The sequence below is a fragment of the Ambystoma mexicanum genome, chromosome 6p (assembly GCF_040938575.1).
Source record: "Ambystoma mexicanum isolate Mex_15411 chromosome 6p, UKY_AmexF1_1, whole genome shotgun sequence".
NCBI classification, from domain to species: domain Eukaryota; kingdom Metazoa; phylum Chordata; class Amphibia; order Caudata; family Ambystomatidae; genus Ambystoma; species Ambystoma mexicanum.
This window is the reverse complement of record NC_090935.1, coordinates 548,294,900-548,309,268: the sequence shown is the minus strand read 5'-3', so window position 1 is coordinate 548,309,268 and position 14,369 is coordinate 548,294,900. Positions and strand designations below refer to the sequence as shown.

The 14,369-nt window shown below is 50.9% G+C and overlaps 1 protein-coding gene across 4 annotated transcripts in view; it reads left to right on the top strand.

Moving 5' to 3' along the window:
* CENPK (centromere protein K) overlaps positions 1-14,369 on the top strand; it is a 1,342,106-nt gene that overhangs the window by 1,182,179 nt on the left and 145,558 nt on the right. The gene's annotated exons all lie outside the window — the stretch shown is intronic.

Below are 14,369 nucleotides of genomic sequence, written 5' to 3'. Positions count from 1 at the left end.
CTCTACTGTCTTCATGGGGACAAGACTCATGTAGAGAAGGACTGCCAGTTCTGCAAGAACTTGTCGGAGCGGACCATGAGGGACCGTCGATCCCGTCTCGCCAGCTGGTTGGAGAAGGGTCAACGGGTGAGAAGAAGAAGAAAGGATCCAAGCGGGCTTCTAAGTCCTGTGCGGGCGCCCCGGCGACAGGGGCCCAACACCAGGCCAAGCGCCGCGAGTCCGCTGGCTCCAGGAGCGCCGAAAGGTCGGGCTCTTCGGTCGCCAGGCAGGGCGCACCTTCCCCGGCACCGTCAACCACGAGCCAGCGCTCCGGTTCGGGGAAGAGGAAGTCCGAAGCCCCGTCCGATCTCGGGAGAGGGGGAGCGAGGCGTCGCCCCTCCCCCTAAGGAGAAGGCCCGGGACGCACCTAAGGTGGTGAAGGCCCCTACTCAGCAGGCAAAGGCCTCTATCGAGGCGATCGCGGCGACTCTGGCCAAGCCGGCAGAGACCCCGCCAGCGGAGACTGCCTCCGGGACTAGACTTTCCCTGCCGCCAAGGAGGGAATCCTCTTTTCAGCCCATCGTCATGGCCACCATGATGGAAGAAGCGAGGGGGGGCACGGTAGCCTCCTCGAGCTCGGAGTCAGCCTCGGAGGAGGAGCTGACCGAGGCCGTGAGGAATCTCAAAGTCCAATTCGAGAAGGTTCGATCCTGTAAGGAAGATCCTCGGGAGATAACCGAGGAAGACGACGATGGCTAGGAAGAGCAGCCTTCCCTTCCGGCGCAGCCGGAACCTAGGCCTCAGGATAGCTTGGCGGCCATTTTGTCTGCGATCCAGTCCTTATTCTCTGAGATAAGGACGAGATTACCACGGCCCAGACCAGAGGACCCGCAACCTGGCCCGTCGGGAAGTCCTCAGAACAAACGACGGAGGACCCAACCCTCTCCTCCACTCGCCCCCGTAAGGCCTACAGTTCCCTCCTCATCCTCCCACGAGTCGGGAGATGACGGTGCGGTGGGCTCGACGACGGGTTCTGAGGGCGACGACGACGGAACGAGTCTCCCGTCGCCCGGGCCTCTCCGCCCGACGAGATTGGCTCATTCCACACCATGATCGCCAGGGCGTCCCAATTGTTCCAGCTCTGCCCGGAGGAGCAGAAAAAGGAAGGTTTCCTCTATCAGCGCCGGGAGGCCAAGAGGAAGACTGTCATCGCGGTGCCTCTAATCGATGACATCTGGGAGGAGGGCCTGTCGGTACTCAAGAACCCCTCCACGGCACCAGCCAAACGGGACCGGTACGAGAAGAAGTACCGGGTCCCTGAGACCGCTCCCGTGTGCCTCAGGGCCCAGCCAACGCCAGACTCGGTCGTCTCGGCGGCGGCGAAGAAGAAAGCGGCGGGGTCAGGAGCCTCAACGTCGAATTCCCCTCCGGACGGCGAGGGTAGGAAGTTGGACGCTATGGGGCGACGGGTCATTTCGTCGGCGGCGACGACGATCAAAGCGGCCAACGCCCTGGCGATCGTGGCCCGTTACGACAGGGAGCTCTGGTTTAAGCTGGCCCCCATATTGGACTTCCTACCGGACGACAAGAGGTCTGAGGCCCTGGAAATACTTCAAGAAGGCGATGTGGCGTTGGACCACGCCATAACGGTGGCAACCAATATTGCCGATACCGGGTTCTGCCAGCTGGGCAACGGAGTTTGCCTACGACTACGGGGTTGGCTCCGGGCGACCGACTTCCGTCAGGATGTCCAGACCAGGGTGTTGGACATGCCGTTCGACGGCAGCAACTTGTTCGGGAAGGCGGTGGACGAATCCCTCCAAGCCATAAAGACGGACACGGAGACGGCCCGCGCCCTAGGAGCCCTTCAGCAACGACGGCCCTTTCGGAGCTCCGGAGGCAGACAGGGGGCCTCCAAGGGATCCAGCGGTGGCTCGTCGTCCTACCGCCAGGCGGCACGCTCCTCGTCTCAGGAGGCCTACAGGGGTCGCGGCAAGCAGGGAGCGCCTCGCCGCCGTCGGCAAGGTGGCCAGGGCGGCAAGGCCACCACCTCCAAGCAGGACTAAACCGTCCGTGGCCTCGGGCCCCCACCGAAGCACCCCGGTGGGAGGCCGGCTGACGAATTTCATCGGCGTGTGGAAGTCCATCTCCACCGACCGTTGGGTGCTGGATACCCTGGCCTGAAGTGCCTCACGTTCCACCTGTGGCCAGGAAGGAAAATCACGTCCCGCAACTGCTGTTGGAAGTACGGGCGATGCTCAGGAAAGGCGCCATCGAGCTCGTCCCGAAGAGGCTCCGGGGCTCCGGGGTGTACTCAACGTACTTCCTCGTCAGGAAGAAGACGGGCGGCTGGCGCCCTATCCTGGACCTTCGTCGTTTGAACAAATACATCAGGTCACAAAAGTTCAGGATGGTCACCCTCCAGCACGTGCTGGGACAGCTGGAGGAAGGCGACTTTCTATCGTCGTTGGACCTGGAGGATGCATACTTCCATGTTCCCATCCTCAAAAGTCACTGAAAGTTCCTCAGGTTCGTCGTCCAGGGACGCCACTAACAATTCAGAGCACTGCCGTTCGGATTGAAGTCGGCCCCCAGGGTCTTTACCAAGTGCCTAGCACCTGTGGCGGCATGGCTGCGCCTGCAGGGGATTCACGTCTATCCCTGCAGGGGATTCACGTCTACCCCTACATGGACGACTGGCTCATCCGCTCAAGGACGAGGGAACTCGCCGTCGAACACACTGCGAGGACCGTCCAGCTACTCACAGACCTGGGATTCACCATAAATTACCCAAAGTCCCACCTGGTGTCGTCGCAGGTGGCCCTGTTTCTGGGAGCGAAGCTCGATACAGTGAGGCGCCTGGCGGCACCGTCGGAAGAACGGACGAAGACCATTCTGGGCAAAGTGCAGCGCCTGCTAGCCACGGACGTGGCCAGGGTGAGGTCCATCAAGTCCCTCCTGGGGATGATGTCCTCTTGCATCTACCTGGTGCGCCTCTGCAGACTACGGATGCGCCCTCTTCAAGAATTTCTCGACGCCCGTTGGATGCAGGCGACGGGCACCTTCGAAGACAGGGTCCCCCTCAACGAGGTGTTCCGGCGGGCGATTCAGTGGTGGGGCGTTCGAGCTTACCTCATGGTGGACAAGGACTTTCAGACGCCGGCGTACCAGGAGACGGTGACGACGGACGCCTCCCTGGAAGGTTGGGGCGCCCACACCTGAGATCTCCACGCAAGAGGCCTCTTGCTCCCGGAGGAGAAGCTCCTGCACATCAACATCCTAGAACTCCGAGCCGTGTTCTGGGCTCTCAAATCGTTCCTCCCGTCGCTCAAGGGCAAGGTTGTGCGGATCTTCACGGACAACACCACGACAATGTTTTACATACGGAAGCAGGGAGGCACCAGATCCCCAGCCCTATCCAAGGAGGCACAGGATCTGTGGCACTGGGCGGTCGCCCAAGGGATGTTCCTGGTTCCCTTCCACCTGGCAGGAGAAAGAAACACCATCGCCGACTCGCTCAGCAGGGAGCTGCGCGCGTGTCACGAGTGGGAACTGCGCCAGGATCAGGTGGATCAACTCTTCCGACGATGGGGCAAACCCCAAATCGACCTGTTTGCAACAGCGACGAACTCGAAGTGCCAGAGGTTCGCCAGCAGATTTCCCCAGCCGAGACGCATGGGCGATGCGTTCTCGTTCCCCTGGGACGGCCTATACCTGTATGCGTTCCCTCCGTTGCCGTTGCTGATTCGACTCATCAACCAGCTCAAGAGGTCCCGGTGCAGGATGATCCTCGTCGCACTGGCGTGGCCGAGGCAGATCTGGTTCCCGGACCTTCTGGACTTGTCAACGTCCCCTCCCATCTAGCGGTCGGCAGACGCGGATCTTCTCCCCAGAGAAGGAGGCGCCATCTTCCACCATGACCCGGCGTCGCTGAACCTGCAGGCTTGGCTCGTGCAGCGCTAGAGTTTGGAGGGTACAATATACCGGCCGACTGCAGAGAGGTTCTTGCAAAGGCCAGGGCGCCCTCGACTCTCAAATGCTACGGTCACAAGTGGAAGAGGTTCTCTATCTGGTGCCGAGCACAGAAGATCAACTCCCTACGGATTACGGCCCCGCAAGTGCTGCCGTACTTGCTATCGCTGGCAAAGGCTGGGCTAGCCCATGCCTCCATTAAGATTCATCTGGCGGCGATCTCCAGATATACCAGAACCACAGGACGGACGTCCCTGTGGTCCCATCGACTGGTAAAAGAGTTTATGAAAGGACTGTTCCGGTCGTTCCCACCGGTGAAAGCCCAGGCCCCGGCGTGGGAACGTGGTGCTGACCAGGCTCATGGGGCCCCCATTCGAGCCGATGCACTCCGCACCGATGAAGTTTGTGTCGTGGAAGACTGCATTCCTGGTGGCCATTACCTCCGCACGACGAGTGGGAGAGATCCAGGCCCTATCCTGCAAAGCACCGTACTTGACTTCCCATGCCTCGAGGGTGGTGCTTAGGACGCACCCCTCCTTTATGCCCAAGGTGCCGTCGGACTTCCATCTTAACGAGCTCCTGGTGTTACCTGTTTTCTTCCCGTCTCCTTCGTCGCCGGCCGAGAGGACTTTGCACTCGCTGGATGTGGCTAGAGCGCTGAAGTTCTACGTGGACCGCACGAATGGTTTTCAGAGGACATCACAGCTATTCGTGAACTTTGGACCTGTGAATCAAGGGAAGGCTCTCTCGAAGTCTTCTATTTCCAGATGGCTCTCCGGCTGCATCATGCACTGCCACCGGTTGGCTAACCGACCGCTGCCAGGCCGTCTGAGAGCCCATTCGACCAGAGCGATCGCTGCTACTACGGCGTTCCTATCTGGTGTGTCCCTGCTGGACATCTGCAGGGCTGCTACGTGGAGGTCGACGCACACCTTCACGAGATTCTACTGCGTCGATCGGGATTCCAGGGAGGAGTCCAGGGTCGGCCAAGCAGTGCTGCGCAACCTGTTCGCTTAAGGTGAGTCTGGTGAGGAGGTAAGAGATGCTTAATGTTGAGTTTTTTGTATTGCTTAATGTTGAGCCTTTTGCCACCTCCCGTGGTTGTGCATGTGTGTACTGCTATGTATTCTTATATTCATGAGCATGTGAATCCATGCCAGACCCCATGCTGGAGAAAGAACAAGTTACTTACCTGTAACTGTTGTTCTCCAGCATGGGTCTGGCATGGATTCACATGCGAACCCTCCCGCCTACCACTCTGCGGCTCTTCACTTGGTCATACTGCCACTTCACGTGCTACTAAATATGAAGATGGCTGCCAGAGGCGGGGCTTAGGTAGAGGGCAGTCATTGGCTGTGGTCAGTAAGACGCAGAGATCAGTGATTGGTTACTACTACGAAAGACAGATCAGAAACGAAACTGATACTGATTTTTCTTTAACAAGGATTCCCAGCCTGACGACGGGGAATATTCATGAGCCAGTGAATCCATGCCAGACCCATGCTGGAGAACAACAGTTACAGGTAAGTAACTTGTTCCTTCATCTTTCCCGGGTTCAATTCCCATGATCCTGAAACATTAAATATTTCATAAATACTAGTGTTGCCCCGCTTCTGTAATAGTAGCCCTGCCAGAAACGGGCCAGGTCACCATATCTACATGCAGGTAAAGAACTGTTTAACTATCTCTGATTCTGGAGTGTTATATTAGTTTTTTGGGATAATTGTACCGTGCACCTCTGCCATTTTTCATGGTCTCCAGGCGCTCTCATGGTCTCCAGTGTCATTGTATTGCTTCAATATGTCTGCAGTTTATTTGTCCATCCCCTAGTCAAGTGCCAAATCATATCTCAATTGTAGTATATGTAGCTCCTTTTTCTATCCATTTAATCTATTCTAAATATCAAGTTTCCTGTCTCTTTTCAGAGACGTAAACCCCTAAAATACATCTAAAGTATCTCAGGAGAGTGTCTACTATTTAGCTAGCCAACTACAATATGTGGCCAAATGGTTATCAGAAGACCAGACCTCAGAATCAAGATTGTTGAGACTAGAGTGCAGCCCGTTCTTCCTGAATGAAATAATATGGCTGCCCAAAACAGAGATGAAGGAGCGCTTACAGATGTTGGCACTGGGATCGAGGACGTGGCGCAGAGCTTGCCAAATCATGGCAAAGCTGGCCCGTGCTCTCCACAAGTGCCGTTGGTAGTATTGACCGGAAGGGATAGACAACTAAGACAGACGATCAGGAGGCACTGGGAGCAGGTGGGAATTACAACAATGGGAGATATATGGCAAGAGGGGGAGATTAGGGTATTCAGGGCGCTGGTGGAGGAAGCGGGGTTGCATGCTGGGCAATACATTACATATAACTGTACGGAAGATCAAAGAGACACGGTTGGAAGTTGCACTAGCATAGCCACCTGATACCGCCATAGAATCTATATTGAATATAGCAGAAGGAGGACACAAAATAACCAGACTCTGAGCTGCTGATGTCCAAAGTGGGGAAAGAAGTGGCACAATTGAGATATGCCTGGGAAGAAGAGGCTGGGGTACCTATGAGTGACGGGATGTGGGAGAGGGCCCAAGGATACCACCAGAAAGTATCCAGGAATGCGAGGCTGCAGCAAATAAAACTATATATAACCCATAGGGCATATGTTAGGCAGAAACCTGTGCAGTTCCCTTCGGGACCACTGCAAAAGATTTAGGACTACAGGTGGTTGGCAGTAAACCCAATTGGTAGCAGTCTGTACCACCCAGATTTACCTGGTAGCTGTGGCTGAGCAGTCAGACTTCTCTCAAGATGAGTTAGGCAGTATATATAGTATACACAATAGGTACAGAGATACAGTAGCACAAGCAAACACTGACCAGAGCTTTGGTGTAAAAGTATATAATTATTTATTTAAAGACACACTTGTAAATTACACTAGCACAAAAAGAGGTAAGTAAATTCAACACACAGTCACTATTATATATATACAACTCTAATTACTTATTAGACATGTCTTAGTGAGAAACACCACTTATTTTCAGACAGAGGTGAGCGCTTAACATAAGATGGCACTCTAATAAGTTATAGAAAAAGGGAGGGAAAAGGCAAAGTTATGAAATCACTCAATTTCAATACCTTTCAAAGAACCACAGTGAGGCAGGTTAGGCAAAGTCTACTGGAGAGCAAGGAAGTTCAAATGCCAGACCCACTCTTTGAGAGAGCAAGCGAAATGTGTCCAGGATCACACAGTGGGGTTATGCCCAAATAGTCTTTGTAGATAGTTCACAAAAGATTGAGATCAAGTCAGGAAAAGTTAGTTAACAGGCCCCAGGCTAACCCAGGTTAGAAAGTCGAGGATTTACTGTCACCCCGAACGATCTGTCGCAAGAGAAGCCAGGCGGGACACAGTACCTGAAAATGGGAAGAACACTCCAGCGGGGGCAGTTGTTCCTGGCAGCGGTTGCAAGTCGGTGTTTCGTCCAGAGGAAGAGGAGGCCTCAACGTGGAGGAAAGCTGAAGGTCGTTGCACTGCCAGGGAAGAAACCAGCCGCGGAGTTTCCCAGTTACAAGGTACTACCCTTTTCTTCGCGGTAGTGGTAAACTGTGGTATTCCGGTTGCCGGGGTGCTTGGCACGGGCAAGGCGGCCACGAGTTGGTCCAGGAAGGCGAAAAGACGGGCAAACTGGTTAACCCCACCAGTCAAAGGAAGAAGACTCTCCGGGCTGGAGATCTCCTCTGTCGTCGGGAAAAGTGGCGAGACGGTTCAGCAGGGCTCCACCGGTGGTGTCGTCGTTGCAGGTCGGCTCGGCTTCTCCCTCCTCGGATTCTTTAGGTCCTGTGGCGACTTCTGAAGTTCCAATCCCCAAAGCCCTGCTTTTATGCAGAAAACCCCCATTCATTCAGCCTAGCTGTCACTCAAACATGCTAAGTGGTGAGCCGGGCGGCTACCACTTGGGCCAATCATACAAGAGTGCGACTTGAGTTGCCGAGGCAACTCAGTCCAGGGTGCCTAAACCCCCTCCCACACCCCCTGTGGTACCCAGACAGAGTGGCACCACTTTTGGAGGCTTCTGTTGAGAAGCCCGCCAAAAAGTGGAACAAAGGGCTCGACTTGGGTTGGAGTCACAGAAGCGAACACAAATGCCATTTTGGAACCAAGTTTCAGTAAAAAATACCAACTGGTGAATTTATATTAATGTAATAAACCGGCGGTATGTTCGAGGCTATTTTAAAACGTGGTAGCCTCGAACAATGGGAAAATCCCATAGGAATATATTCGCGGTGGAATATAAATAGTAGTATCCACTGCCACCAGCCAAAAGCCGGTCAAGTGGCACAGCGAGTAGAGCGCTCGCTTTGACATCCGTGCAGAGCCTGCTAACGCAGGTTCGAATCCCGGCGGGGCCAAACTCAGCCTTTCATCCTTCCGAGGTCGATAAATGAGCACCACACACCGTGGGTAATAATAAGCAGCGCTCAGATACCTGAGGGTTCGTAGCGCTATATAAATGCCAAATTATTATTATTATTATTATTATAAAACTCGGTCGGGGGGGACTGGACAGTGCCCCCTGGAACAACAGACCCCGGTGCAATCGAATTGCCCGACTAGTACGTCCACAATATGATGGTTTGTACTGGTTCTGTTCACAATTTAAGACTAGTAAAGCCAATGGTGACTTTACATGCCCTGGGAGACAGTAGTCAGTCCCAGGGTATGGAGTCTACGTTGGGGGGTCGCTACGACACCCCTGGGTTACTGCACGGAGGGTGCTGTGTAACCCACATACCAAAAACACATGAAGCCCTATGGGGTAAAGGACCCCATAGCCCATAAAACACATACACAGTCAAAGGACATTCTCAAATCATGCCTAAGAGTGGGAGAAAAAGAGTCTCACTCTTAGCAGGAGAAAAAAATAAACGCCAAAAATCCAGCAAAGCTGCTGGGGGACTCACTAGGTTTGGTAAATTAGCCTTAACAGAGAATTCTCCCTAACAGCATATATGACAACCCAAAGGATAGCTAAATTTAAAAACGCTGAACGGCAGTTATGCCCCAAATGCCGGGAAGAAAATGCGGGGATGACGGACATGTTCTGGGCATGTCCCGAAATTGAGAAATTCTGGGAAGAAGTAGCCCAACGAGAAGTAAAATCAGTATGGGCATGTTTGATAGGAGGATTCCCGAGGCCACGTCAACTGAAACATGTAAGTAAATTAAAGGACTTGGCATACATACTTGCCAATCGTAGAATTGCCATGGGTTGGAAGGCATGCAACAGACCTAGGGTAGAACTCTGGTTGGCAGACCTCCAGAAATGGACTGAAGCCGAAACAGCAGTGTGGCAGGAAGCAGGCTACAGAGGAGGGGAGGAAGAGGCAGAAACATTGACAGCCTGGAAACATCTAGTGGCCACATTGTATGGGTCCACGCATGACTGGTCAAGTGATCAGTGCTCTGATGAGGACACAGGAAAAGGAGCCCCTTGGGGGTAGGCTCCTACGTGGGGGGAGGGGAAGGGGTAAGCAATTGACCCTGATGATGGATGTATGCTAACTTTGAAATGTGTGAACTTGTACTGTAAGGTTTGTTTTATGTTGTTTGGTTGTTATAAAACTAATAAAATGGCTAAAAAAAACAAGTATCTCAGGAGAGTGGCAGTGCTAGCCACGGAGCATTTGTTGGTCCGTGAAATATTCTGATATAGCTATGTGGATCTTTTTTAAAAATGGGATCAAAAAGTGCTTGTTTTGCAAAGCGCCATTTGCTATGCAAGGATGATGTAGAAGGGAGCTGCATTACCATTGTGGTGTGTGGGCAGCATACACGCAAACTGATTACAATCTTTTTTCCAAGAAGCCACATGGGATAACAGTATGTAATCAATGAAGGCCGCTGAGTCATGTGCCTTGGATTTAACTTAAAAACTTCCAGATGTCTAATAGGCCATAAAATTCCATAAATTGGGTCATCACTTTCGATGTAGGGCGAGTCACACCTAGGAACTGTCCACACTTGGTTTCAGTATAAGATTAAAAGGACCCATCCGTATTACTAACTAGTCCATTATTCAGTTTAATTATTCAGAGAAGATCAGTGTATGTATATTGTGCCCTTATATACTTAGTATCAATATCTGATGTCAGGTAAGTAATTACACCAACCCAACAAAATGCCCACAGAGATACTGCACAGTGTCCAAATATATGAAATTCAGCATTTTGTGAGTGAGAATTAGTATCCTGCTTGCCTACATAATATAGGAAGTGTAATAACTATGCAGATCCCAGACTCTAGCAAGCATTTCCTGTTTTGAAGGTGTATATGTGTGTCTTGGAGACCTACCATCCCTGCCCCTAGTCAATTGGAATTGGCCAACACCTTGAACTCCTTCTTACCACCATTCAGACCGGGCATGCTCTGTGTGAAAAATAAACTGTGAGTACCTGGCATCTGCCTTATAGGAAATGTCTCTCCGGAATGTATGTGTTAAATGTTAAAGGTATTTGTACTGCGCACCGTCACCAACGGAATTGGTCCCCAGGTGCTCTGGCAGATCTGTAAACGATAAGGTGGGATGGGTTAGTAAGGTGAAGAGGGAGTAGGATAGTGAGAGGAGTGGTGTTCTGTTGGCAGCTTCAACTCGGTATACACCGGGTGCTGAGCCTTGGTGCGGGTATTGGATCGGTGTCGGTCCGCGTGTGTGTTGAGACTGCCTTCTTAATTTGCCCCCATAGTGTAGACGAATAATTCTACCCTACAATGTAACCCTGTGTCTGGATGCAAGAAAACCAGCACCAGGGATCAATTGTTTGGAAGAATGGACCCAAAAACCACGTGGCAGTAGACTCCCTCGGGTGCGACAGTATTCCAGTTGACACAGTAAATGCTTTTTATGCCGACTTCACAAGGACCAGAAAACTGCTGTTACAATACACAAGAAACAAGAATCCTTAATACTCAGATAATGTGAAAAAAAAGCAGAAATAAGAATAAAGACACACTCTTACCATGGGATTGACAGCAAGTATTCCAGAAACAACCAATGCTCTAGTAAGACCGCCAAGTACAGGGGGGGTAGGACTATTCCCGCCGGCACGCGTACGCCTAAGGGTCGGAAGTACAATACCCGACGAAACAAGGATGCTCCAAACTCAGCCCCTGATGGTACCACGGCAGTCTCTAGTCCGTACCGGGGAAGAGGAGAGGAGTGGTGTACTGGCAGTCTGGTTGAGGAGCAATAGGCACGTGGATCCCAAGAAACAGGAGGCAATCCTATGCAGTCCACGATGATGAGTTTAGAAACAACGTTGATCAAACGAATGGCAATAGCAATCCATAAGGCAGTCCGGGTCGACAACTGAAGGAATTTCACAGGACAAAACGTGAGGCAAAGCAATCCAGAAGGAATTCTGATTCGGCAACGGGAGGTATTGATGATCAAAAGCGTGAGGCAAATGGCAGTTCCTGGGTGCGGTCCAGTTTGGCAACAAGAAGCAGCGGGGTGGAACGGGAATCGTTCCGGGTGTAAGCTGGAAGGATGGAAGGAGCGGGAGGACAACAGGTAAGGAGAATAGCATAGATAGGAAGAGGAAGACAATGGAGATTCCAATCACAGAGGCCGTAACTTCGAGGAAATCACAAGTGCGAGGATAAAGCAGGGGTAACAATAGCAAGGCAAAGACAGGAAGGCAAGGAATCCAGAAATAGCAGGCAAAAACAAGGGGTATCTCAGGATACGTAGCAGGCTCCAAAATCAGAAGCAACAAGTTTGTTGCTGGCTAGAGTTTATCTAGCTGCGGTCACATGACCTAAAGGTGCGGCTGACGTGGAGCGGGTCGACGTGCCTGCCCTAATCTCCATGGTAACCGCCAATGCAACAACACGGAGGGACGAGGTTTTGCCAATTTCTTGTGGCCCTGAAATAACCCTCTTTTTCCTGTTGTGTCTGAGACGATGGGGAGGGAGCCGGTTTGGTTCGACTCCTGTTGATCCCGGACCGATTCCCGACAGTGTGCTGTTGCTCCGGCTTACGTGTTGTTTCAGTGTTGTGAAGTGTGTGCGGCTTGTTGTGCGAGAGATGGTTGTGTGACTTTTTTGAGTGAGAAAAGTATGCAGAGTTTGAGTTTATATTGGTTAGTGGGTTACCTGGCCTTTAGCTTGCTAACATTCACAGTTTTGTCTAGGTGTGGCACTTGTTTGCCTTCATAATCCTATCTAGATGCGGCGCAGGCCAATGTTCAGAATTCTATATAGGTGTAGGCATGCCAACATTCACAATCCTATCTAGATGCGGCGCCGGCTAGTGTTTAGAAATCTGTCTATTTGTGGGCATGCTAACATTCACAATTTTATCTGGATGCTACGCAGGCTGGTGTTCACAATTCTGAGTGTGGCACATGCTAACTTTCAAGTGTCATCTAGGCGTGGCCGTGCTATCCTTCAATCAAAATGCTATCTAGTTTAGCAAGCAAGTCTTTTCATCTTACTAATATTGATGTACCATCCAAAAAACATAGAATGACAATTATTGAGACTTTGAACAGTGATTCAACTATAGATCATCGTCTATCATCATCATATGAACCCAACAAATTGTGTCTGTCAGGACTTCTTTCCTCCAAAGACAATCCGTGGGCGTCTTTACATTTTCGAGGTCCTCAATAAACTGCATCGCCGTCTCCAGGTCAATACAAAAGTAAGCCTTTCAATTGGCAACTATACGTATTTTGCTGGAAATATGAAGTAGCTGATATACTTACCCAGTAGAACCTTCTTTACATTTACAAACTGTTTCCATGATCTCTGCACACTTGGGCTAAATCAGGAGAAATGTAAGGTATGAGTTCTCAAGGTGTATTTTGTCGGCCTCTATTGTAGGCTGCAGAAATCCCATCACAGTAATTAAGCAGCTTGAAGATTTTCGGTCAGGATGGCTCTTCGGCGAGGGCCAAGAGATTTCCGTGCCCTTCCAATAATAATGCAGTGCAGGAGGGTAGCCGTGTGAAACAGTTTTGGGCAACATTTCCATGTTCTGTTCCCTTCCACTAGCCAAGGATGTGTATATTGCAACATTGTGATCTACTATACATGTCTTCTAGCCTCTTTTGAGTTCTTAGCTCCTTCTCCAATTTTCTTACCTATGTAGTTCTACTCATTCCCAACACGTTTCTCAACATCATAGGTTCAGCCTGTAAGGTCGATCAGGCGGGTTTGCATATCATCAACTATAAACTCAACCTTTGAAGAAAGTTCTGCATGACTGGACTTCAATGTGGCTGTGATTTCAGTGAGTGTCATTGTTGAATTGCTGCTTGCATTTTCAACGGTATCCCTACAAAATATCCCCCCAAAAATCTCACCGTACAGATGGCCGTTTGTCTCGCCATAGGCAATATTTTTGGGGGGGATAATTTGTTGTTGGGGGTGTCCCCCGCACATTTTAAAATAATTTGGGGGCTGCAGGGGTGTCCCCCGCCGGGTGCATGGGTCAATATCGGGCAAAAATATGGCAATATTTTTGTATCGCAATATTTTTGTGGGGATATTAACACATGGAACCTTTTCAACATGACTTAACTCCATCTCACTGTGATCTTACCCTTCCTGCTGAAATGCACACTGTTACAGTTCAAAACAATTTCTGGTTCCCAGTGTTTCTCTGCCTGTGTTGCACGGCAGTTCTGAAGCTAGATTGTACTATCAGCGAGCTGTAGTTATAGCACTGTTTCCAGATACCAATGAGCATTAATGAGACCAAATTCATTAGCAAAAATATTCTGGATCAACGATTCAGCTGCAACAATATCCGCATCTGGCAGAGAGTCAACCATCAGTGTGTGTATGATCAACTTATCAATCGTGCAACCATCAGAAATTCCGAGAGGAGAGCTGCAAGTAGCCTGGTGCATGTATCATTACAGTAAACGCTTTGTAGTATAACAAATATGTAGACTTTTAACAGCATAAAGGCGCAAGTCAGGGCATCGTAGACATGCCATCTCCGCACTGAAATCCTTTTTTCGCACAGCCATCATAACCGGTACTGACACTAGTACACCTAGGTTTGGGCTGCTCACATTCAACTTATTCCGGTAGTACCACTGCTCCAGTTTCCTACACTGTCTCTTCAGTAGGGCAGCACAGTCCTTCAGCACAGTACTACCACAGTCACCGACCACGGAAGACACATTGTAATCTGTAGAAGGGATAGTTTGTACACAGTTGTCAAAGCGTGACCAGAGCTCGGATATTCCTGTGTTGTTTTAGTGACTTTGACCACGGATCAGCAGGCCACAGTAGGAGTGTACCTACAGCTGTTTCTCTGCTGAATAGAGTAGCTGGCGCCATCTTGAAATATTTAGTAGAAGGCTCTCGGCATCCAATAAAACAATTGATATCTGGGTTGCCGGTG